The sequence below is a fragment of the Thalassophryne amazonica genome, chromosome 16, assembly GCF_902500255.1.
Source record: "Thalassophryne amazonica chromosome 16, fThaAma1.1, whole genome shotgun sequence".
Classification (NCBI taxonomy): domain Eukaryota; kingdom Metazoa; phylum Chordata; class Actinopteri; order Batrachoidiformes; family Batrachoididae; genus Thalassophryne; species Thalassophryne amazonica.
In genome coordinates this window covers 90535426-90562025 of record NC_047118.1, presented here as the reverse complement: position 1 = coordinate 90562025, position 26600 = coordinate 90535426, and the positions used below count along the sequence as shown (strand labels likewise).

General features: G+C 41.2%; 1 protein-coding gene across 1 annotated transcript in view; it reads right to left on the bottom strand.

The window, feature by feature from the left end:
* Positions 1-26600, bottom strand: part of amdhd2 (amidohydrolase domain containing 2) — a 132676-nt gene that overhangs the window by 13070 nt on the left and 93006 nt on the right. The gene's annotated exons all lie outside the window — the stretch shown is intronic.

The following is a 26600-nucleotide window of genomic DNA, read 5'->3' as shown; positions in this document are numbered from 1 at the left end:
AGCACCTTTACACCAACACCGCTTACCCAGACTCACACTACCTTTGCCAGATATTTAATTTAATTTAATTAGCTTATAATGTAAAAGAATAAAACAAATAAAAATAAAAACTATCCATAAGAAAGAATAAAAATAGGTTTTCAGTCTTGACTTAAAAATGTCCACAGACTCAGACTGCCTCACGGTCGCAGGAAGACTGTTCCACAGGGTGGGTGCACGATACGAAAAGGCTCTTTGACCTGCTGACTTCTTGTTCACCCTGGGAACACAGAGAAGTCCCGCATCCTGCGACCGCAAAGCCCGGGCCGGCACGTAGAATTCCACCAGATCAGCCAAATAAGATGGCGCCAGTCCATGAACAACCCTATAAGTCAATAACAAAACCTTAAAATCTGCTCTCACAGAGACAGGGAGCCAGTGCAAAGATGCCAAAATGGGTGTGATATGTTCAGACCTTCTGCTACGTGTCAGAAGTCTGGCGGCAGCGTTCTGAACCAGCTGAAGACCCCTAATGCTGGACTGTGGTAACCCTGAAAATAGAACATTACAATAATCTAGTCTAGAAGAAACAAAAGCATGAATCAGGGTCTCAGCTTCAGCCATGGACAGGATGGGGCGGATCCTCGCTATATTTCTCAGATGGAAAAAAGCAGTCCTAGTAACATCCCTGATGTGGAGGTCAAAAGACAACGTGGGATCAAAAATTACCCCAAGGTTCCTCATTTTGTCCGTATGATGTATGACATACGAACCCAGGCTGAGCGCCAGCTGGTCAAACTGATGCCGATGTCTCGCTGGACCAAGAACCATCATTTCAGTCTTATCAAAGTTTAAAAGTAGGAAGTTACTAGACATCCAACTTCTCACTGATAGAAGACAGTCCTCCAGGGATTTTATGGGAATGAGATTTCCCGCAGTTATCGGCATGTACAACTGAGTATCATCAGCATAACAATGAAAGGCAATCCCAAAACTCCGCAGTATATGCCCAAGGGGTGCCACATACAGGAAGAAAAGCAAGGGGCCTAAAACAGATCCCTGTGGAACCCCAAATCTCATGTCAGCAAGGTCAGAGGTAGTGCCATTATACAAGACACACTGAGAACGACTGGACAGATATGACGTCAACCAGGCAAGGGCACTTCCAGTAATCCCCAAAAAATTCTCCAACCTGTTGAGCAAAATATGATGATCCACGGTATCAAACGCTATGATATGAAGTCTCAGCCATGTACGGCGGCTCTTTTAGTTCACGGTAAAACCTAATGGAAAATTTACAAATCTGGGTTTAGCTTACTAGCTGCTGGGGGCCTAAAGTATAATTCGTTTGAACATCTGACTCTCTGCTCTGGCCAGGATGGTACGTATAGCCAAGGTCAGCATAATAAAAATCAACCATTCTATTTTGTCACTGTATATAGGCCCCCTGGCCCCTACTCTGAATTCTTAGATGATTTTGGTGAGTTTATCTCTAACTTGTTGACTAGTGCAGATAACATTCTGATTATTGGTGAATTTCATATAAATAAGCCTTCTGATCCCCTCTGCAAATCATTTGTGGAAATTATAGATGCATTAGGATTTCAGCAATGCATTCAGGACTCAACGCACATTAGTGGAAATACCCTGGATTTGGTTCTTGCCCGTGGTATTGCTGTCACAAATGTTGACATCATGCTTCTTGTATCAGTGGTTTCTGATCACTCACTTATTAAGTTTATAATTTCGTTGCCGAGTTTACTGGAACAAAAACCTTCATCACTGTGGCGACGCATCAACTCCTCAACTAAATCAAATCAAATCAATTTTATTTATATAGCGTCAAATCACAACAAACAGTTGCCCCAAGGTGCTTTATATTGTAAGGCAAAACCCATACAATAATTACATAAAAACCCCAACGGTCAAAACGACCCCCTATGAGCAAGCACTTGGCGACAGTGGGAAGGAAAAACTCCCTTTTAACAGGAAGAAACCTCCAGCAGAACCAGGCTCAGGGAGGGGCAGTCTTCTGCTGGGACTGGTTGGGGCTGAGGGGAGAGAATCAGGAAAAAGACATGCTGTGGAAGAGAGCAGAGATCAATCACTAATGATTAAATGCAGAGTGGTGCATACAGAGCAAAAAGAGAAAGAAACAATCAGTGCATCATGGGAACCCCCCAGCAGTCTAAGTCGATAGCAACATAACTAAGGGATGGTTCAGGGTCACCTGATCCAGCCCTAACTATAAGCTTTTGCAAAAAGGAAAGTTTTAAGCTTAATCTTAAAAGTAGAGAGGGTGTCTGTCTCGCTAATCCGAATTGGGAACTGGTTCCAGAGGAGAGGAGCCTAAAAGCTGAAGGCTCTGCCTCCCATTCTACTCTTAAAAACCCTAGGAACTACACGTAAGCCTGCAGTCTGAGAGTGAAGCGCTCTATTGGGGTGATATGGTACTATGAGGTCCCGAAGATAAGATGGGACCTGATTATTCAAAACCTTATAAGAAGAAGAATTTTAAATTCTATTCTAGAATTAACAGGAAGCCAATGAAGAGAAGCCAATATGGGTGAAATATGCTCTCTCCTTCTAGTTCCTGTCAGTACTCTAGCTGCAGCATTTTGAATTAACTGAAGGCTTTTCAGGGAACTTTTAGGACAACCTGATAATAATGAATTACAATAGTCCAGCCTAGAGGAAATAAATGCATGAATTAGTTTTTCAGCATCACTCTGAGACAAGACCTTTCGAATTTTAGAGATATTGCGCAAATGCAAAAAAGCAGTCCTACATACGTTTGCTTAATATGCGCATTGAAGGACATATCCTGATCAAAAATGACTCCAAGATTTCTCACAGTATGACTAGAGGTCAGGGTAATGCCATCCAGAGTAAGGATCTGGTTAGACACCATGTTTCTAAGATTTGTGGGGCCAAGTACAATAACTTCAGTTTTATCTGAATTTAAAAGCAGGAAATTAGAGGTCATCCATGTCTTTATGTCTGAAAGACATTCCTGCAGTTTAACTAATTGGTGTGTGTCCTCTGGCTTCATGGATATATAAAGCTGGGTATCATCTGCATAACAATGAAAATTTAAGCAATGCTTTCTAATAATACTGCCTAAGGGAAGCATGTATAAAGTGAATAAAATTGGTCCTAGCACAGAACCTTGTGGAACTCCATAATTAACCTTAGTCCATGAAGAAGACTCCCCATTTACATGAACAAATTGTAATCTATTAGATAAATATGATTCAAACCACCGCAGCACAGTGTCTTTAATACCCATGGCATGCTCTAATCTCTGTAATAAAATTTTATGGTCAACAGTACCAAAAGCTGCACTGAGGTCTAACAGAATAAGCACAGAGATGAGTCCACTGTCTGAGGCCATAAGAAGATCATTTGTAACCTTCACTAATGCTGTTTCTGTACTATGATGAATTCTGAAACCTGACTGAAACTCTTCAAATAGACCATTCCTCTGCAGATGATCAGTTAGCTGTTTTACAACTACCCTATCAAGAATTTTTGAGAGAAAAGGAAGGTTGGAGATTGGCCTATAATTAGCTAAGATAGCTGGGTCAAGTGATGGCTTTTTAAGTAATGGTTTAATTACTGCCATCTTAAAAGCCTGTGGTACATAGCCAACTAATAAAGACAGACTGATCATATTTAAGAACAAAGCATTAATTAATGGTAGGAATTCCTTGAGCAGCCTGGAAGGAATGGGGTCTAATAGACATGTTGATGGTTTGGAGGAAGTGACTAATGAAAATAACTCAGACAGAACAATCGGAGAGAAACAGTCTAACCAAATACCAGCATTACTGAAAGCAGCCGAACATAAAGATATGTCTTTGGGATGGTTATGAATAATTTTTTCTCTAATAGTTAAAATTTTATTTGCAAAGAAAGTCATGAAGTCATTACTAGTTAAAGGAATACTCAGCTCAATAGAGCTCTGACTCTTTGTCAGCCTGGCTACAGTGCTAAAAAGAAACCTGGGGTTGTTCTTATTTTCTTCAATTAGTGATGAATAGTAAGATGTCCTAGCTTTACGGAGGGCTTTTTTATAGAGCAACAGACTCTTTTTCCAGGCTAAATGAAGATCTTCTAAATTAGTAAAATGCCATTTCCTCTCCAGCTTACGAGTTATCTGCTTTAAGCTGCGAGTTTGTGGGTTATACCATGGAGTCAGGCACTTTTGATTTAAGGCTCTGTTTTTCAGAGGAGCTACAGCATCCAAGCTGTGCTCAATGAGGATGTAATGCTATTGACGAGATAATCTATCTCACTCACAGAGTTTAGGTAGCTACTCTACACTGTGTTGGTATATGGCATTGAAGAACATAACAAAGAAGGAATCATATCCTTAAACCTAGTTACAGCGCTTTCCGAAAGACTTCTACTGTAATGAAACTTATTCCCCACTGCTGGGTAGTCCATTAAAGTAAATGTAAATGTTATTAAGAAATGATCATACAGAATGGGGTTTTCAGGGAATACTGTTAAGGCTTCAATTTCTATGCCATATGTCAGAACAAGATCTAAAGTGTGGTTAAAGTGGTGGGTGGACTCATTTACATTTTGAGCGAAGCCAGCTGAGTCTAATAATAGATTAAATGCAGTGTTGAGGCCGTCATTCTCAGCATCTATGTAGATGTTAAAATTGCCCACTATAATTATCTTATCTGAGCTAAGCACTAAGTCAGACAAAAGGTCTGAAAAATCACAAAGAAACTCACAGTAACGACCAGGTGGACAATAGATAATAACAAATAAAACTGGTTTTTGGGACTTCCAATTTTGATGGACAAGACTAAGAGTCAAGCTTTCAAATGAATTAAAGCTCTGTCTGGGTCTTTGATTAATTAATAAGCTGGAGCGGAAGATTGCTGCTAATCCTCCTCCTCGACCCGTGCTTCGAGCATTTTGACAGTTAGTGTGACTCGGGGGTGTTGACTAGGGCTGAAACGATTAGTCGAGTAATTTGATTACAAAAAATGTTCGAGGCAAATTCTGTGCCTCGAAGCTTCGTTTAACGTTGTAGTACATATGCCAGGCCTGTGTGTGGCGCTGTACCATCCACCGGAAAAACAAACAGAAGACTCGAGCAAGTGCTAATCAAATTAGCACAATAGCTACAGCTTTCCAACGCGACAAACAGAATGAAATAAAGTCTTTTATGAAAAAGACGGTCCACGCTGATCATCTGAAATAGTTGAAATAAGCAAAGCAGTGTTTTTTTTTTTTTTTTTTTTTTAAACAACACAGTTTCGTCCACTGGCCGCTCTACGCGTGGCGGCCGGCTGCTGCCTCTCTCTACCCGGTGTGAGCGGCTCAGCACTGCCCTCACACAGCTCCGTCCCGGCCACAGAGTCTCTGGAAGAAGTCCATGCTTTCTTCTGTGTTTTGCTTAGATTCGTAATAAGTGTTTCGCTTTTTAATTTTCGCTTTTTTGGGCAACTTCACAAAAACGGGAACTCAAATAAAATAATAATAATAAAAAACAGTGACTGCGAGGCTGCATGTTCAACCTCCAGCTGAAAATGAAAAGCATTGGCTGAATTGCAGTGTTAAAAAGAAATTCATGCAGGGACCCAGTCCACCACCTTAATAAATCAATCAGTCAATAAATAAAAATGGTTGCATTTTACAAGTTGGGAAAACAAAAAACAGAAAGCCACAACCCATCACCATTTAAGAAAAATGTCAAGACTTTGGCCTGACTTTGGCTGAGATCCTGACACCAGGAAAGATCCAAAACTTGATGTGAAAACATAATTATCCAGGAAAACAGAAAGGGATACACTAAATTGGACAATCTCCGTGATGACGCAGTGACATTGTGCCATGACTTAGGGAGAGCCCTGGACTGTTAATGTTTTAAAAAGCAAAAGTACTTTTTATCCGATTACTCGATTAATCGCCAGAATAATCGATAGAATACTCGATTACAAAAATAATCGATAGCTGCAGCCCTAGTGTTGACTCATTTAAACTAACAGTCATCCTGCTGTAACCAGGTTTCTGTAAGGCAGAATAAATCAATATGTTGATCAATTATTATATCATTTACTAACAGGGACTTAGAAGAGAGAGACCTAATGTTTAATAGACCACATTTAACTGTTTTAGTCTGTGGTGCAGTTGAAGGTGCTATATTATTTTTTCTTTTTGAATTTTTATGCTTAAATTGATTTTTACTGGTTATTGGTGGTCTGGGAGCAGGCACCGTCTCTACGGGGATGGGGTAATGAGGGGATGGCAGGGGGAGAGAAGCTGCAGAGAGGTGTGTAAAACTACAACTCTGCTTCCTGGTCCCAACCCTGGATAGTCACGATTTGGAAGGTTTAATAAAATTGGCCAGATTTCTAGAAATGAGAGCTGCTCCATCCAAAGTGGGATGGATGCCGTCTCTCCTAACAAGACCAGGTTTTCCCCAGAAGCTTTGCCAATTATCTATGAAGCCCACCTCATTTTTTGGACACCACTCAGACAGCCAGCAATTCAAGGAGAACATGCGGCTAAACATGTCACTCCCGGTCCGATTGGGGAGGGGCCCAGAGAAAACTACAGAGTCCGACATTGTTTTTGCAAAGTTACACACCGATTTAATGTTAATTTTAGTGACCTCCGATTGGCGTAACCGGGTGTCATTACTGCTGACGTAAATTACAGTCTTACAAAATTTACGCTTAGCCTTAGCCAGCAGTTTCAAATTTCCTTCAATGTCGCCTGCTCTGGCCCCCGGAAGACATTTGACTACGGTTGCTGGTGTCGCTAACTTCACATTTCTCAAAACAGAGTCACCAATAACCAGAGTTTGATCTTCGGCGGGTGTGTCGCAGAGTGGGGAAAAACGGTTAGAAATGTGAACGGGTTGGTGTTGTACAGGGGGCTTCTGTTTAGGGCTACGCTTCCTCCTCACAGTCACCCAGCCGGCCTGCTTTCCCGGCTGCTCGGGATCTCATGGGGGATAGCTAACGGCGGATAAGCTACCTTGGTCCGCACCAACTACAGGGGCCTGGCTAGCTGTAGGATTTTCCAAGGTGCGGAGCCGAGTCTCCAATTCGTCCAGCCTGGCCTCCAAAGCTACGAATAAGCTACACTTATTACAAGTACCATTACTGCTAAAGGAGGCCGAGGAATAACTAAACATTTCACACCCAGAGCAGAAAAGTGCGGGAGAGACAGGGGTAGCCGCCATGCTAAACCTGCTAAGAGCTAATAGCTGCGCTAAGCTAGCGGATTCCTAAAAACACACAAAGTGAATAATGTGAAAACAAATTTAGAGGTGATTCAGCAGAGAGAGTGCTTTAGTTAAGACACATGAAGATTACACTGTGAAATAAATCATTATGTAGTTATCTAGATCAATCTAACTATGCAGATTAAACAGCTAACAGATACAGCAAAACACCGCTGTGCTCCAGAACAGGAAGTGATACAATACCGCAGTGACAGCCAACCACCAGTAGAGGTCACCCCTATTGAATCATAAAAGTGTCCACTGTCACTTGTGACCAACTACAACTGAACTCGAAACTAGAATACCTGATATCTTAGCTTCATGTTTGAAAAATGCCCAATCAGTAGACAGTCTTGTGGACAGGTTAAACTCAGTGCTCAAAACTACAATCGACATGATTGCGCCACCTTTATTAACCCCCCCCCCCCCCCCCCCCCCAATGCACAGTCACTTTGGTTCAATGATTACTTGCGTGACTTCGAGCATAAGGCTAGAGGTCTAGAATGAAAATTGTGTACTTCCAAACTAGAAGTATTCCACCTTGCGTGGCGTGATGCTATCTTAGACTATAAGCATGCATTACTGTCTACAAAGTGGACCTACTACTCTGATTTGATCAACAAAAACAAGCATAAGTTCTTGTTCAACATGGTGGCAACACTTATTCATGGACAACCACCTGTAGTTCGCTCTCCTTTTACAGCACAAGATTTCTTGGATTACTTCAAGAACAAAAATAGAAGACATGAGGTTAAACATATCCCAGCATGCCTTAATCCAGCCACTACACCCTGCTATTGATGTGGGCGCCATTACTGAGGTATTACTTAGATTTACAGAATTAGATAGTATCTCACAAAGCGTGCTGATGAAACTCGTAATGTTAACAAAAAGCACAACCTGTTTATTTGATCCCATACAAACAAAACTGTTTAAGGACCTGTGGTCCACTCTTGGACCGACTGTGCTGGAAATTATTAATCTTTCTTTAACTTCTGGATCTGTTCCTAAATGTTTCAAATCTGCAGTGATTAAACCATTACTTAAGAAACCTAATCTTGACCCTAGTGTATTGAAAAACTATCAACCGATATCAAATCTATCATTTTGCTCTAAAATTCTGGAAAAAGTGGTGTCACGGCAGCTCGTAGACTATCTTACTGAGAATAATCTCTTTGAGCCACTGCAGTCTGCTTTTAGAAAATATCATTCCACAGAGACGGCTCTCACTAAAGTGGTGAATGATCTTCTGCTTACAATGGATTCAGACACCACTACGGTTCTGTTGCTGTTAGATCTCAGTGCTGCATTTGATATCGTGGATCATCATATTCTACTTGATAGGCTGGAAAATCATTTTGGGATTACTGGGAGTGCCCTTGCATGGCTGACGTCATACTTGACCAGTCGTTCTCACTGTGTTTTGTACTGTAACACTACCTCTAACCTTAGTGACATGAAATTTGGGGTTCCACAGGGGTCTGTCTTAGGCCCCTTGCTTTTCTCCCTTATTATAGCACCCCTTGGTCACATATTGTGGCGTTTTGGGATTACCTTTCATTGCTATGCTGATGATACTCAATTGTACATGCCGATAACTGCTGGCAATCTCATCCACATAAAATTCTTAGAAGATTGACTTGCATCAGTCAGAAGTTGGATGTCTAGAAGCGTCCTACTTTTAAACTCTGATAACACTGAAATGCTGGTTATTGGTCCAATGAAACATCGGCATCAATTTGATCAGTTAATACTTAGCCTAGGCTCGTGTGTCATACATCACACTGACAAAGTGAGGAATTTTGGGTAAATTTTGATCCTACATTGTCCCTTGACCTTCACATTAGAGATATTTCAAGGACTGCTTTCTTCCACCTGTGAAATATAGCGAAGACCTGTCCCATCCTGTCTATGGATGATGCTGAGACCCTGATTGATGCATTTGTCTCTTCTAGATTGGACTACTGCAATGCTCTAGTTTTTGGTTTACCGCGGTCCAGCATTAGGGCTCTCCAATTGGTTCAAAATGCTGCAACCAGACTTTTGACACAAAGCAGAAAGTGCGACCACATTACACCCATTTTGGCATCTCTTCACTGGCTCCTGTCCCAGTGAGATCAGATTTTAAAGTTCTGCTGTTAACCTATAAAATTATTCATGGACTGGCACTTCCCTACTTAGCTGACCTAATTAAACCCTGCGTACCGCCCGGGCTCTGTGTTCTCAGGGTGCAGGACTACTTTGTGTCCCTCGGGTGAATAAGAAGTCTGTGGGTCACAGAGCTTTCTCTTATTGTGCCCCTGTTCTGTGGAATGATCTCCCTGCATTAAGAAAACAGTCAGATTCTGTTGAGACTTTCAATTGCAGACTTAAAACGCCTCCACTTTATCAAAAGTCTGGGTCTTTTAGTGAAGCTTAGGGCTAGTGGCCAGCGATCACCTTAGTATTTCTTCTGTTTTTCTGGTTCTTATATGGTACTATGGTTCCTATCCTTTTAAATTCATTTTATTAGTAACAGATCAGGTCCCGGCCTCAACTTTGTCTCAATTTTGTTGGGTCTGTTAGTGAAGCTTTGCACGAGCGGTCGGCAATCACCAGTGGTGCGCACAGTTCCGCTAATCTGCTAACCACTAATTGGCGAACATATCTTTTTCATTAGCAGATTAGCTTTTCAGCTTCTTCTCAACTTTGAAAACCATCAGCGGATTCGTTAACTTCCGCTAAATTTAGTTCTGCTAACTTTCAGTCTGCTAACATTTCTTTGCTGACATAGTGAATAAAGCTAAATGGTCAAAAACATTTACCCTAAAATCAAACATATTAATTCCTGTCTGTTGCATGTTTTGCAACAGTCAGGCCGCCGTAAGGAACTCAACCCTCCCCCAACAGAAGGGAGCGAGCCGGCTGCTGCTGGGGAAAAAAAAAAAATCTCATTTACTTTCCACGTATAGCAGCCCAGATAGTGGCAGAAGAGGTAAATCGCAACATCTTTTTCACTCATGGTCACAACATAACTCTTCACTACTAAACTAACTACATTCCTTGAACTATAAAACACAACAAATCTATAACAGTCCAGCACTGCTCAACCAACATGTACTACAATAGTAATAATAAAAAAACAAATCCTGAACTCATAATGCATTGCTGTCTGCTTTAAAGACAGTGTGTACATACAAACCTTTACTTTTTTAAAGCTAGGGTAGGTAACTCTGTGGATAAACACTTTTCGTTATATTGGGTGAAATGGTCCATCTATGCTAACAGTCGTCAATACATTATGTATTCAGAAAAAGGAACGAAAATAAATCAGACGTCTGTAGCAGCTGTCGGAGCGATAAAACTCCAACCAATATAAGCCCCGCTGTGCACTCTCAAAAAAACAATCAGATGCCTTCATGTTTTGTTCTTCCTGCTCACGTCACACTCATCTCGTTTCACTGAAGAAGTTCACTTCAGTACAATGGCAGAGGGAATACAGCCGAAACTACCACTTCCACTGGATTGTGCCATGCTGGATTAATAATTTTCTCTGCAAATTGGTCGTTGAGACCGGCTGTAATCACACAAGACCGCTTCAGCTTCAGCCATGTGCACACGCCTAACAAGCAGAAAGCATTTTGAGCCGTATAAAAAGGTCATTATCTGTCATGTTCACATTGTCATGGCTTGATAAAACAGTTGTGTGTTCTTTCCTTCTTGTGTGCAGCTGTTAAAGTATGTTTATAACAGATTTAACTTCTTATAATCGTTCAGACGAGCTGCGCTCTGATGCGATCCCGATGTCACCACTCGCTCTGTTCACTTCTTTACTCCACTTGACGAGCTGAAATGTTGAAAAAAATCATTCACGCATAAATGTCGTGCTTTGTGGCATGATCTAATCATCAACACGATGTGCAGCTCGTCAAGTGGAAAAAGAAGAAGTGAACAGAGCGAGTGGTGACGTCAGCGGATCACATCAGAGTGTAGTTCGTCTGAACGATTATAAGAACAAGTTAAACATACTTTAACAGCTGCAGACAAGAAGGAAAGAACACACAACTGTTTTATCAAGACATGACAATGTGAACATGACAAATAATTACCTTTTTAGATGGCTCCGAATGCTTTCTGCAGCTTGCTAGGCACGCATGTGCGTGCGCAAACGGCTGAAGCTTGAGTGGTCCTCTGTGATTCAGGAAGTGATTACAGCCATTTCAATGTTCAATTTGCAGAGAAAAGTATTAATCCGACATGAAATAATTATTTTATATACACAGCGTCCAGCACAGAGAGCGTGGCAGCCAGTAGAAAAAAAGAACGGCGTCCAGCTGGGATCACAGCGGGTGGGATCATCACAACAACGTGTGTGAATCAAAGACATGCTCGTTTCAGGGGGCCTTTAAGCCCCTTTCACATTGGCATATTCGTAAAGCTGCGTATTGCGGCATTCTGTTTCATTTAAATACGCCCAAAATGCGCGCGTACTCAGCCTGTTCGTGTTCGTGGATATGCTTGCAGCTGCATGTGTTCGCTTTTTAATGTGCACACAGTCGTGTGTTGCCACTATTTAAACCCAGTTCCCCCTGTCAGCTGCAGAACATCACTGCACTTGGAAAACAGTGGACTGGATCAGGAGGTTCTACAGTTTCATTGCTGCCACGTATGTAGCCAAAGCTGCTATTTCTGCCTCTGTGGAAGTGCACCCTGTTCTCTACTGCACAGTGTGGTGCACATCAGAAACACAGTCATTTAACATTATTATTATTATTTTATTATTATTATTTGTCTTGGTGGATCATTTTCATTGTGTCCAGATGCTGCCGAGTCTGGCTGTGGTAAAGGCTGCCGTGAATGAAATGCTGAGACTCGTTAAACTTTTAAAGCTCCGGCTGCTCCGATCAGGTCCGCTAATTTGATCAGACCTGATTGATCAGGTTGTCTGATGAGCACTCTGACATGCAGCGACGAGGCTTTTATTGTAATGTCACAGGTTTGATCAGACAGACAGACAGACAGAGAGAAAGAGCGACCGACCTGCTGTTTCTGAGCTGAGGTTTGATTCCCTGTTCTGATCTGTGGGATCATGTTCTCAGCTGATTCCTCTGGATGCAGCACTCATTTTTTGGTTGTGTACAGAGGCGCTGTGTTGCACAGACTTGCATGCAGTAGCGCTGTGCTGTGTAGACCTGCTTAAAACTGTGTCCAGCGCTCTACGCCGAAAAAAATTAAACATATTTAATTTCTTCCGTCCTACGCGCGTAGCCCTCAACATACTGCTGCATAGGGAGAAAAACTCAACATAGAGCTGCTAAAAGTGGGCGGAGAGCTGCTCAACTTAGCATAGACGATACGCCACAATGAGCAGCTCTACAAATACACCAATGTGAAAGGGACTTTGTTGGCTCTCCTCTGCCCCACTGAGTCCCACAGTCAGATACGCATTCAAGTTTGTGGGGGCGTGGCTTTGGACGGAGCACTAATGGGGTAGGGGGTGGAACCTAGAGGAGGTGCTACTTTCACATCTTCCTAGCTCTCTTGCTAGCTCTCCAGGACTACAAACTCTAGCTGTAAGTGAAAAGACACTTATTTATGGAGTTAAATTTGTCTCATTAATACCTGCAAATGCACGGAGGGTAATCTACAAATAGTCCTTGATTTGCACACGTGTTTTGTGATCCATAAACACAAATTTCCGATTTGTAACTTGTGTGTTGGTTTTTACAAACAGGCGTGTATTTGTACATATGTAATTTTTTCCATTTGTAAAAAAAAAAAAAGGCATTTGCAAAACTGGATATTCTGTTTGTGAAGTGTGACTCAGCATTTTTATCACTGATCACATATTGGCTGCTCTTTACACTCCCATTCAGTAGATGGCAGTGTTCTATGCATTTTGATGGTGGGAAGGCAGGGGAGGGGTGGTGGTGGTGAGAGGGGACTGATTTCCCATAATGCCTTTTGGTGGTGTGTCTGTTTAATGCTCAAACTTTCAGAATTAGTGCATTAATTTAAGCTATGTGAGGATATTTTCACTGTAAAAATGACAGAGTTGCCGTTAATGTTGATAAAGTGTCCGCAATTAGTCTGTTTTTAAATGAAAGTAACCATGAGTGAAAAGTGCCTTGTTTTTGATCTACACTGCCACTGTCTGTAGTACTGTGTGTGAAAGGTAAGTAAGACATCTTTGCAGTAGCTGACAGGGTGCTTAAAGCCAAAAGCTCTGGCTTGTTGTTTGCCTGTGCGGTGATTAAACTCAAAACTTGCAGATAGTGTGCTGAGTCAGTACTAAAAGTTAATGGTTAGCTGTAACTTCCGCTAAATTTTTTAGTGGTTTAGCATTATCAAAGTTAACTGTTCAGTTTGCGGATTAGCGGTTCTCTAAGGCAGTGATTCTCAACCGGGGTGCCGTGATTGATCGTCAGGGGTGCTGTGGGCAATTATCAAATATCACCATTATCAGGTGTATGTGCTGTAATAGTGTGGCAGATGGTGTAATGCTCTTTTATTCCAGTAGATGGCAGCAAAGTGCACAGTAGCGCTGAGCCGTGTGCCGACAAGGAGGCGTGAACGCCATTTTAATTCCGGTCAAGTTAGTGATTTGTGTGCATAGAAGTTCACTTAGTCTCGTCAAGAAACAGGTGGAATATGCCGGAAAGCTGCGCATGTTGGCAAAGTCACAAACGGAGGAACAAGGGAGACGATATTTCCTTCCATAAGTAAGTGGTTTTGGTTATTGTTGTCACTTTGTCCGTGATATTTGGATGATAAACAGCTGTATGTCTCCTGCCGTACCTGTGTTGCCCGATGACACGGACCATTAATTTCACTTATGTCTTCTTGATATTTTCCACTGCTAGACCAATGTCTAGTTAAAATACTTGTCGTTAGTGACTAAAAATTGTTCGACAAGACTGGGGAGTTTTTTTTTTTTTTGCACCTTTAAAATAATGAGATTAGTGACCCGCGTTGTGCTGCCACACACACAGAGATGTGCACACACACACACACACACACACACACACACACACACACACACACACACACACACACACACACACACACACACACACCGCTGACTTCATGAATGAAACTCGGTCAATAAAGGATAATTGTGTAAAAATATAATATATATAAATGTATTGTAATGGTTTTAGGAGCTGCGCTGTGTTGAACACAGCAGCAGCTCAGCCGAGCAGCGCAGCTTATCAGCACAGATCCGTGTAACTTTTCAACACTAATATTTGTGAATGTGTGTGCGTCAGAGTAAGTTTAATACTTTCCTGACATAATTTAATGTAATTTAATTTTACTGGCTCGATATCCAGGACAAAATGGCATTTTAACACGTATTTTGCAAGCATTTTTCTGAGTGTGTTCAGTCGCAAATCTCCATTGAAAATGCATTAACATCCGGGTACTTCATCAATATTTTGCCCGGTTAGGAGACGTCATGTGGCTGTCCATGAAGGGACGTTTTCGTTTAGTGTGCAGCAATGGGACTGCGCTCTGTAGTTCTTATATACAGCTCCATGACTATAGTATACTATGTTACGTCATATCTGTACCGCACGTGTTGCTAACATACCGTGTAGAGACAGTCGAGTTAGTGGTGCGTGACACGTGACACATGACAGTGGTGTGCCGCAGAATTTTGTAAATATAAAAAGGGTGCCGCGGCTCAAAAAAGGTTGAAAATCACTGCTCTAAGGTAACTTTTCGGTTAGCTGTGCCCACCATGGGTGATCACCTTTTCACCATATTTTCTCTGCTTTCCTGTCAATTTACTGCCTTGAGGCAGCTTTGTTGTGATTTGGCACTGTATAAATTACATAAATTGAAATGAAATTAAATTGAATTTACCTTTAAACAGAGAAAGACTTCAGGTGATATTTGGTTTGATGGTGCAGGCAGGCTTGGGATTAAAATATGTTGTGGTGTGACACTCCAATGATTTGATTGATACGACTGGTCGGCAGACCCGGCGCCAGAAAAAAAATATTAAGGGGGCGATGAGTTTATCACAGGGGCCGCCCCCTGTGATAAACTCATTTCCCCCTTAAAAAAAAAAAGTGCGCACCGGAGGGGACGTGCCTCTGAGCGTGCGTAATGAATTGGGTGTGCTCCTGGAAAGCTCGCGTATTTAGGCTACACCGTTGTAAGAGTAAAGAGTGATGACAGTATTTTTTTAATTATTATTTGAACGTATAGACCCTCGGTCAAGTGATCTCCTGCATACCACACAGAGCTGGTGTTCTGTCGAGATGAGGACCAATCCATTTTGTACAGATCAGTGGTTTCTGCACCAGTCCGATTGGTGCAGAAACCACTGATCTGTACAAAACATTAACGTGTGACAGGACTGCTCATTTATAGAGCAGTTTTCTGAAGAAAAATCATTGGAAATGTTTTTTTTTGTGGTTGTTTGTTACCTCAGAATTTCTGATTACTGTTAAAGTTTAGAACATTTGTAATTAAAATAGCTAAATAAATCAATAAATGGTTCTTTAGAAACCTTTCATCTGTAAATTAAAACCACCTGTTATTTCAGATTAGATAATTTCTTGTTTAACATAAGGACCCTCAGACATTTATTTTTAGACAAATAAAATAACATGGAAATTTGTACATTTTTTTTTTAAGTCTGGTAGATTATTTATATCTCATTTCAACCAGAAAAACAGACACTGTAAATAAATACAAATGTTTATTATAAATGCAAAAGGAAATAATTTAACAATGACTGCAGTGTGATTGTAAAGTAGGATTTCTGTGATATAAACCTCATGATGAATTTTTTAAATGGTCATTTCAACTTGTAATTTTGTCAAAATATGTAATTGCCTTTAATGTTGTTATCAGGACAGAGTCATTTCTAAAATATGAAACTGAGCACAATAAGTGGAGAGCTTCTACTTGTGCAAATGTCTTTGGACTTTGATTCGTGGACATTTTTAATGATCCGTTCATTTATTGTTAAAATATAAAATGAAACACCTTTTTAAAAAATAATAAAATAGTTGCTGTTCAAAGAGCCTTTTATTTAGAAGGCTAAGCTAACGTTAGTGGCTAACGGTTAGCCGATCATTAAACCTTCACAGCAGTTCAGTAAACGTCACGTTTTATTTTTACATTATTCTCACCTCGATAAAGCTGCAGAACTAAACTCCGTTGGTCAAACTGGGACTTCACATATATCCAAAAAGTGGGAGATTTTGGACTGAGTGGGTTTGCTCCATCACCCCGGCTGCCTGCCTCGGTCTGCCCAGGGATGATGCCTGAACGCTGTCTTCTCCGTGCAGATTGGCTCGCTGTCGCGCTTCGATCGATATCCCACCAAGTCGTCAGTCCTCCCTCGGTCTGCGTCACTCCGAAAAGTAGCTGAAAAAAAAGCTTCTCCCAGTAGGGTGATGGGAGAATCGATCTACTGTTGTTTTTTAAAGTTTTTTGTGGTTCAGGCAATGCAAATTCAAGATGGCGATCGCTGAACTTTTTTCAGGTTGTGGAAACGGCCAGAGTGTGACGTAGCAATCCCACCCCCTTGCCACTTCCGAAGCGACACGTCTGACGTCACGACGCGTTGGAATCGCACCGGTCTGGCGTTACAAAGCGTTAAAGCGTCGTGCTGAAGCTTGCAGTGTGAAAGGCCCTTGACACTGCTTGAATAAATCGAACTTGCCCTCTGCCGCACTGACAAGCGCAACCCTCAACCTATCAAATCGCTTGAACACAGACACACACCATAGCCGTTTGTTTTAAAATTAATTACTTTAGTTAATTAATTTGGTTTATTTGTTAAATACGTGATATTATTGAATAATATTTTGCTATATTTTCCAGTATTTCTTTTCTTTCTTTTTATTTTTTGATAACTCTAACATCCGAGGGAGCGAGGTTGATGACGTGAGGGGGTGTCACCCCCAAACGCCCCCTCGTGGCGCAGGGTCTGCTGGTCGGCTGTGGCTGGAACACAGTACGGATGCCCAGAGTGCAGGTCGGATGCGGCCACAACATAACACGAACCGCCACAATGCCGGCAGAAATCTGCAGGAATATGCAGAATGCACCTGTACGTGTGAGGTTCAATTGACAACCAAGGTCTGGGTGGAAGGCAAGCAAGAGGAGGGGTGTGGCAGAGTGAGCGCTGTAGTCTGCTCTTTTGAAGACCTGCTGTGTCTCACTGCTGGATTTCACATGACAGCCAACCCATGAACTGATTACACGTAAACCGGGGTTCCGTGACTATCGCATCACTGAAGTGCATGTGATGCATCTGCTCTCTGCCGAGTCAAGTTAGAGTCCGGCTGGAATTAATAACTTCAAAGCGAATCGCCGTTTTAAATCAAATGACACCTGTTTCCAAATGTTGTAATACAAACAAGAAACTACAATCGACCAAAACGTTTTTTTTTTTTCCTCCCAAAATGAGATGTCCTGTGTTCTTTATGAATTACACTGATGCTGACTTGCAGCACAGCCGGCTGAGCTCAGCTCCGAGGTATGGAGTGACATTCTTGCCATTAATGTCTGAAAGGAAATGCTTTTGACAAAAACTAATATTTATGTCCAGAGATCAAGGATCCAGTGACCAATTTCATATTTATTTACTTTAAGAGTCAATAAAATGTTGTTGACATAGAAAACCTGTAAAGCCTACTTTTAGTACACAGAAAATTCACAAGATGTTTGATAAGGGAATCGATAAAGAATCAGATCAATAAGCAGAATCGATAATGGCATAATATCGATAAAATCTTATCAATACCCATTCCTATGCTGGGTATGTTTTTTATTGTTGTTATTGTGCATTGTATGCAGCACATGAGTCCAAGACAAATTTCTCCTTGGGATAATAAAGTAAACGGACTGCATTTATATCGCGCATACAAGGTACTCACTACACACCGGGAGCAACTAGGGGATTAAGGACCTTGCCCAAGGGCCCTTAAGTATTTAGAACATCATTATAATTATTTTACTGAGCAACAATTTAACTATTATTCTATGATGAATGGGACATTTTCAATTGTACATTTTAACAGTAGAAGAACAGTAAAAATTCAGGACTGTTTAAAAATTTCCAATAAACATTTTTCAGTTATTGCAATTACGGAGACATGGTTAAAAGATGACCAAGAGGATGCTGTCTAGCTTGAGGGATATGATTTTTTTTGTGTTTTTGCTATAAACAGGATGAATAATCAGGGTGGGGCGTGGCAAAAATATAATTATAAGCTGTGTTTATAGAGCTCGTAGTTCAAACAATAATATTTTTTAGGATAAACTGATAGAAATGTATAACACAATTAAAAATAATAAGCTTCTATTTGTTTGTGGTAACTTCAATATAGATTCATTTAAATCCACATAGTCAATCACAAATAACGGAATTCATAGATTCTGTATTTTGTATGGGACTGTATCCAATAATTGGCACTTATTGATATTATATTAGCTAACGTTACTGGGGCTATACAGTGTAGAGGCGTGTCCCCTGGGTAGCGGATGGGGGAAGCCCTCCCTTTGGGGGGTTGTACCGGACAATACGGAAGATGGTGCATGGACCCACATAGCCTAAGAGAAGGACGACTCTGATTTCAAACCTGGGTAGATGGAGCTCATTAGCCTTGGCAGGCAGTCCATCTAGGAGAGGGAAAACTCCAAAATAAGGTTCTTCTGGCACTCCAGGTTGGGGGTTGAGCATGGGGCTAACAACGCCACCTTGTAGAAAGACTGTTGTTACAGAAACCAATACTGCAGAAAAGTCAAGGCTCAACGGGAACGGCCAGGAGGAGAGTGTATGAAGCGGACCAGCCAAACCTTCTCTCGAGAAGAAGCTGACCTGCAGAAGACTCTTCTCTCCCCCAAGAAAGCCTCACGGATTGGAGCATGGAATGTGAGAACAATGTATGAAACCGGAAGAGCAGCCCAACTCAGCCCCAACCAGTCCCAGCAGAAGACAGCCCCTCCCTGAGCCTGGTTCTGCTGGTGGTTTCTTCCTGTTAAAAGGGAGTTTTTCCTTCCCACTGTCGCCAAGTGCTTGCTCACAGGGGGTCGTTTTGACTGTTGGGGTTTTTCTGTAATTATTGTATGGCTTTTGCCTTGCAATATAAAGCACCTTGGGGCAACTGTTTGTTGTGATTTGGCGCTATATAAATAAAATTGATTTGATTTTTGATTTAGAGAGATGGACAAGTACAGGCTGGATATCCTCGGATTGAGTAAAGTGAGATGGACATCATCGGGACAGGTCAATCTAACATCTGGCCACCAGCTACTGTATTCGGGACCATCGGATGAGGAGGGTGTGCACAGGAATGGAGGTGGACTCATGTTGAACAAGAAAGCCTGCAGGAGCCTAATGGAATGGGAACAAGTCAATGAGAGAATACTTACAGCATGGTTCTTCTCTAAGCTTCAGAAAGTCAGCATTGTACAGTGTTATGCCCCCACCAATGTAGCAGAAGAAGAGACAAAAGAAGAATTTTACCAACAACTACAAGCTGTACTAGACAAGGTGTCCAGAAGAGATACTGTCATAGTGATGGGAGATGTGAACACCAAAGTTGGAAGTGACAATTCAGGAAGAGAGCATGTTATGAGGGCAGAAGGAATGGGAACAATCAGCGAGAACAGTGAGTTTTTTGTGGATTTCTGTGAGATGAATGACCTCGCTATCGGAGGGACAGTTTTTCCACACCGCAATGTGAACATAGTGACACCAGATATGACTGTAGAGAACCAAACTGACCACATTGCAGTTTCAAGAAGATGGAGGCGGACCCTAGAAGATGTTCGAGCATGCAGAGGAGCTGATGTTGGATTGGATCACACTCTTCTAGTGTGCAAGCTGAATATCAAGATTGCCAGAAACAAAGAGACAGGACCACAAAACATTAACAACTACAGACCCATCGGTATTCTCCCAGTTTTGTCAAAGGCTCTTGAAAAGGTTGTAGCTAAGCAACTCACTGAACATCTTGAGGCTGAAGACCTTTACATCCTATGCAGTTTGGGTTCAGGACAAACCACTCAACAGAAACACCTTGCTGCCTCCTTGTCGAAAACATAAAAAATAAAACACCTGGATAATGGAGGAGTAGTTGGTGGAACCTTTTTAGATCTACAAAAGGCCTTTGACACAGTCAGTCACCTGGTTCTTCTCTCTAAATTAACTAAATTCAAACTGTCTATGAATATCCTGACCTGGTTAAAATCTTATCTATCAGACTGTTCTTAATGTATTTGCATTAATGACACCACCTCCTCCATCATAGCCGTTGACATTGGGCTGCCCCAAGGGTCCAATCTGGGCCCTTAGCTCTTCTCCCTCTACAGAAACGACTTGCTTTTGATGATACAGGAGGATATTTATCTCCAAATGTATGCAGGTGACACAGTTGTTTATACTTGGAGGAGAGACGCTGAGCAGGTAGCATCTAAACTGACTGAGGCCACGGGTAAAGAGGCAGGTGACTACTAGAGTCAAGCTTAACTTCAAACATAAAGAAAACATCCACCGTGTATTTTTGCAGCAAATCAAAAAAATGTAACCTTCCAAATGTGTATGGAAACAGGGAACAGATTAAAAATGTAACAGAATACAAATACCTAGGTGTTATCTTAGATCCCTCGCTTATTTTTAAAAAACATGTAAAACAAATGTGTCAGAAACTTAAATCTAATGCAGTAACTTTTAAGTGTATCAGGAACTCTAACTTTGGAAGCAGCAACAACTTCTTTTAACGCAATGATCATGTCCAGATTTTATTATTGTATCACATGCTGGTCACAAGGAAATAAAACCACTTTGAAGCCGTTAGAATCCATTCACAAACAAGACTTACAAATTTTGGACCAGAGAACAAGGCAGCACCATCACTGCCATATTCTGGAAAAATACAGACTGTTGAATTTTGAAAAGTGCCATGCTCGGCCCCAGCTCGGGGTTTTGGTCTTAGCCCTTGGCGTATTTCTTTTGTGATTTTCTGGTTTTACTTTTCATTAGTTCATACTTTATCATGTTAGTCTCAGTTTGGTTCTGTTTATTGTTTTGCGTTGTTTATTATTTAGTCACTGGTTTTATTCAGCACCTCATCATTTAATTTGCAGTTATTCAGTTGTTAGTTACTTTTTCTTGTTACACTTTCGTCACTGGTTCATTGTTTGCTTATCATTTGTTGTGTAGTTTGTATTTGCTCACTCTGGGTTTTTTAGTTTAGTTCTGTTTATCACATTTGTTGTATAATGTTTAGTCACAGGTTTTTGTTATTATTTATCTTTGGTGTTGCTCATCAGAAGCTCATCAGATTATGATCCATTTGTTATTCACTGAATTTTCTGTTTATCAGTTATCTTGTTTCATTCATTGCATTATTCTGTGTTCACTGGGTTTTGTTTATTTGTGACTGACTGTGACATGGTCTGATTGTGACTGACTGTGACATAGTCTGACTGTGACATGGTCTGATTGTGACTGACTGTGACATGGTCTGACTGTGACATGGTCTGACTGTGACTGACTGTGACATGGTCTGATTGTGACTGACTGTGACATGGTCTGACTGTGACATGGTCTGACTGTGACTGACTGTGACATGGTCTGATTGTGACTGACTGTGACATGGTCTGACTGTGACATGGTCTGACTGTGACTGACTGTGACATGGTCTGATTGTGACTGACTGTGACATGGTCTGACTGTGACATGGTCTGACTGTGACTGACTGTGACATGGTCTGACTGTGACTGACTGTGACATGGTCTGACTGTGACTGACTGTGACATGGTCTGATTGTGACTGACTGTGACATGGTCTGACTGTGACATGGTCTGACTGTGACTGACTGTGACATGGTCTGATTGTGACTGACTGTGACATGGTCTGACTGTGACATGGTCTGATTGTGACTGACTGTGACATGGTCTGACTGTGACATGGTCTGATTGTGACTGACTGTGACATGGTCTGATTGTGACATGGTCTGACTGTGACTGACTGTGACATGGTCTGATTGTGACTGACTGTGACATGGTCTGACTGTGACATGGTCTGATTGTGACTGACTGTGACATGGTCTGATTGTGACTGACTGTGACATGGTCTGATTGTGACTGACTGTGACATGGTCTGACTGTGACATGGTCTGACTGTGACTGACTGTGACATGGTCTGATTGTGACTGACTGTGACATGGTCTGACTGTGACATGGTCTGACTGTGACTGACTGTGACATGGTCTGACTGACTGTGACATGGTCTGACTGTGACTGACTGTGACATGGTCTGACTGTGACATGGTCTGATTGTGACTGACTGTGACATGGTCTGACTGTGACATGGTCTGATTGTGACTGACTGTGACATGGTCTGACTGTGACATGGTCTGATTGTGACATGGTCTGATTGTGACTGACTGTGACATGGTCTGACTGTAACATGGTCTGATTGTGACTGACTGTGACATGGTCTGATTGTGACTGACTGACATGATCTGACTGTAACATGGTCTGATTGTGACTGACTGTGACATGGTCTGACTGTGACATGGTCTGATTGTGACTGACTGACATGGTCTGACTAACATGGTCTGATTGTGACTGACTGACATGATCTGACTGTGACATGGTCTGACTGTGACTGACTGTGACATGATCTGACTGTGACATGGTCTGACTGTGACTGACTGTGACATGGTCTGATTGTGACATGGTCTGATTGTGACTGACTGACATGGTCTGACTGTGACATGGTCTGATTGTGACTGACTGACATGATCTGACTGTGACATGGTCTGATTGTGACTGACTGTGACATGGTCTGTTTGTGACATGGTCTGACTGTGACATGGTCTGATTGTGACTGACTGACATGGTCTGACTGTGACATGGTCTGATTGTGACTGACTGTGACATGGTCTGATTGTGACTGATTGTGACATGGTCTGACTGTGACGTGACTGTGACATGGTCTGACTGTGACGTGACTGTGACTGACTGTGACATGGTCTGATTGTGACTGACTGTGACATGGTCTGATTGTGACATGGTCTGATTGTGACTGACTGTGACATGGTCTGATTGTGACATGGTCTGATTGTGACTGACTGTGACATGGTCTGACTGTGACATGATCTGACTGTGACATGGTCTGATTGTGACTGACATGGTCTGACTGTGACATGGTCTGACTGTGACATGGTTTGATTGTGACTGACATGGTCTGATTGTGACTGACTGTGACATGGTCTGATTGTGACTGACTGTGACATGGTCTGATTGTGACATGGTCTGATTGTGACTGACTGTGACATGGTCTGATTGTGACATGGTCTGATTGTGACTGACTGTGACATGGTCTGATTGTGACATGGTCTGATTGTGACTGACTGTGACATGGTCTGACTGTGACATGGTTTGATTGTGACTGACATGGTCTGATTGTGACTGACTGTGACATGGTCTGATTGTGACTGACTGTGACATGGTCTGATTGTGACTGACATGGTCTGATTGTGACTGACTGTGACATGGTTTGATTGTGACTGACATGGTCTGATTGTGACTGACTGTGACATGGTCTGATTGTGACATGGTCTGATTGTGACTGACTGTGACATGGTCTGACTGTGATATGGTCTGATTGTGACTGACTGTGAAAGTGATTTATTGTGGAAGAGGAGTTTTATAATATTGTGCTATTTCATTGTTAATTCATTTGATGTGCCCAGGGACTGCAGATGAAAATGAGCTATTTAGTTATAATCTGGTGCAGCTCATCTCTGTCTTGTTCATCTTAATGATGCTGTTCATTGTCCCTTAAATAAAGTAATAATAATAATAATAAACTAAACAGGTGGACTACGTCTTAGTGATGTCAGTGATCATTTGCCAGTTTTTGCTGCCTTTAATTCATCAGTCGATAAAAATGATCATCATTAAACTTGTAATTTAATAAGGAAAATAACAGATGCAAATACTGAAAATCTTAGAACAGACTTAATGCATCAAAACTGGTATGCCATTTATATGGAGGACATAGACAAATCATACGAATCACTTATCTCTATTATTTCCAGTTTATATGATAAACACCGCCTATAGTTGGTAACAAACAAAATGTACATAATCCACGGATTGAACAATTTATAAAATTTAGAACTACGGATGCTGAAACTAAATACAAGTTATACAAAAACAAATTAACTACCATCACCTCCCCCAAATGTTAGTTTGGGGGAGGTGATGGTAGGTACAAAGGTGATGGTCTAGTGGTTAAGGTGTTGGGCTTGAGACCAGAAGATCCTTGGTTCAAATCCCCACCTGACTGGAAAAATCACTAAGGGCCCTTGGGCAAGGTCTTTCATCCCCTAGTTGCCCCCGGTGTGTAGTGAGCGCCTTGTATGGCAGCACCCTGACATCAGGGTGAATGTGAGGCATAATTGTAAAGCGCTTTGAGCATCTGATGCAGATTGAAATATTGCTATATAAATGCAGTCCATTTACCATGAGATCTTGTAAGAAGCAGTACTATAGTGATTTATTACAAACAAATAGAACCAATATTACAGGCAATTGGAAACTTTTATATGAAATCATCAAAAATAAAAAAAGGACAATCCAGCTTTTTTTACACAACTACAGACACAATCATTAAGGAAAATAAACCTATAGTTGACCATTTCAATGATTATTTTGTTAATGTGGGTAAAAATTTAGCTAATTCAATTGTATCCACTAAAATGTGTTCCTTGGATAACAGCAAAACAATAAATACAATTTTGGATTCAATGTTTATTTGTAATTGTCATTAACGACTGGGAAATTTCCTTCTAAAATGAAAATAACTAAAGTGATTCCATTGTTCAAATCTGGTGACAAACATGTCTTTTCAAACTACAGGCCAATCTCACTGTTACCTCAAATTTCAAAAATTTTTGGAAAAGGTATTTGCAAAGAGGCTAAATGATTTCATAGATAAACACCATTTACTCAGTGAACAGCAATATGGATTCAGAAAGAATCCAACTACTACACTGGCTTTAATTGACTTTGTTGAACAAATAACAAATGCAATCGAGAATAAGTAGTTCACAGTAGGGTTTTCTTTTCTGACTTACAGAAAGCTTTTGATACCACAGACCATACCTTAATACAGGATAAATTGCAGAAGTATATTATCGGGGGCGCATGATTGGATAGGCAACTATCTACAAAACAGGTATCCGTGTGTCCGTATTGGTGGGATACATGTGGGGTGTCTCAGGGTTCGGTAAAAAAGGGTATTATATTTGGACATAAGCCCAGGAATTTAAGTACAAATTTATTATTCCATGATGCTGAAATTGAAATTGTAACTGAAACAAAATTTCTTGGAGTTTTTATTGATGATAAATTAAGATGGAAAAAACACATAAATTATGTTAAATCCAAAATGTCAAAATCCATTGCAATCTGGAATAAAGCCCAAGATTTCCACCCTCAATATTCTCTTATCACTTTAAATTATTCATTAATAGCTCCATATATGCCATACTGTATTGAGGTTTGGGGAAACACTTATAAAACAAACGCTAATTCAATATTTTTATTGAAAAAGAAAGTCATAAGAATAATCAGGATTAAACCTTATTGTGAGCTAACAAATTCACTATTTATCTGTTTGAATATTGTGAAATTCAATGACTTAGTTGATTATATTACAATACCAGTGGTGGGCACAGTTCCACTAATGCGCTAATTAGCAAAGCTAACTTTTCTGTTAGTTTTTCAGCTAACTTTGAAAACCATCAGTGGGCCAATTAGCCTCTGCAAAATTTAGTTCCGCTAACTTTCAGTCTGCAAACATTTGTTTGCTGCACAATGAGTAAAGCTTAACGGTCACAGTCTTTGTAAAGCCTAAAATCAAACATGTTAGTTCGTGTCTGTTGTGTGTTCTGCAGCAGTCAGAAAAAAAAAAGTGTCATTCACTTTTCACAAACAACAAGACAGACAGTGAGAGAAGAGATCAAACACAAGGCACTTTTCACTGATGGTAACAACATAACTCTTCACCAAACTAACCGCACTACTTGAACTAACACAACAAATCTATAACAATAACAACAGTGACAAACAACACGTACTACGATAATAATAATAAAAAACACCAAACCCTGATGTTGTGGGGGCCGCTGAAGAGGAGGTACTGCTGGCCCACCACCACCAGAGGGCGCCGCCGCCCCACAGGAGCAGCCTCGGTAACACCTGAGACAGCTGACGGCAATTATCACTGGGGTATATCAGCAGGACGGCATCTCCACCTCATCGCCGAGATATCGTTCTACCTGGAAGGTAATAATCTCAGCTGACTGCTTGACAGTAACCTTTGTGATTTTTGTGAGTG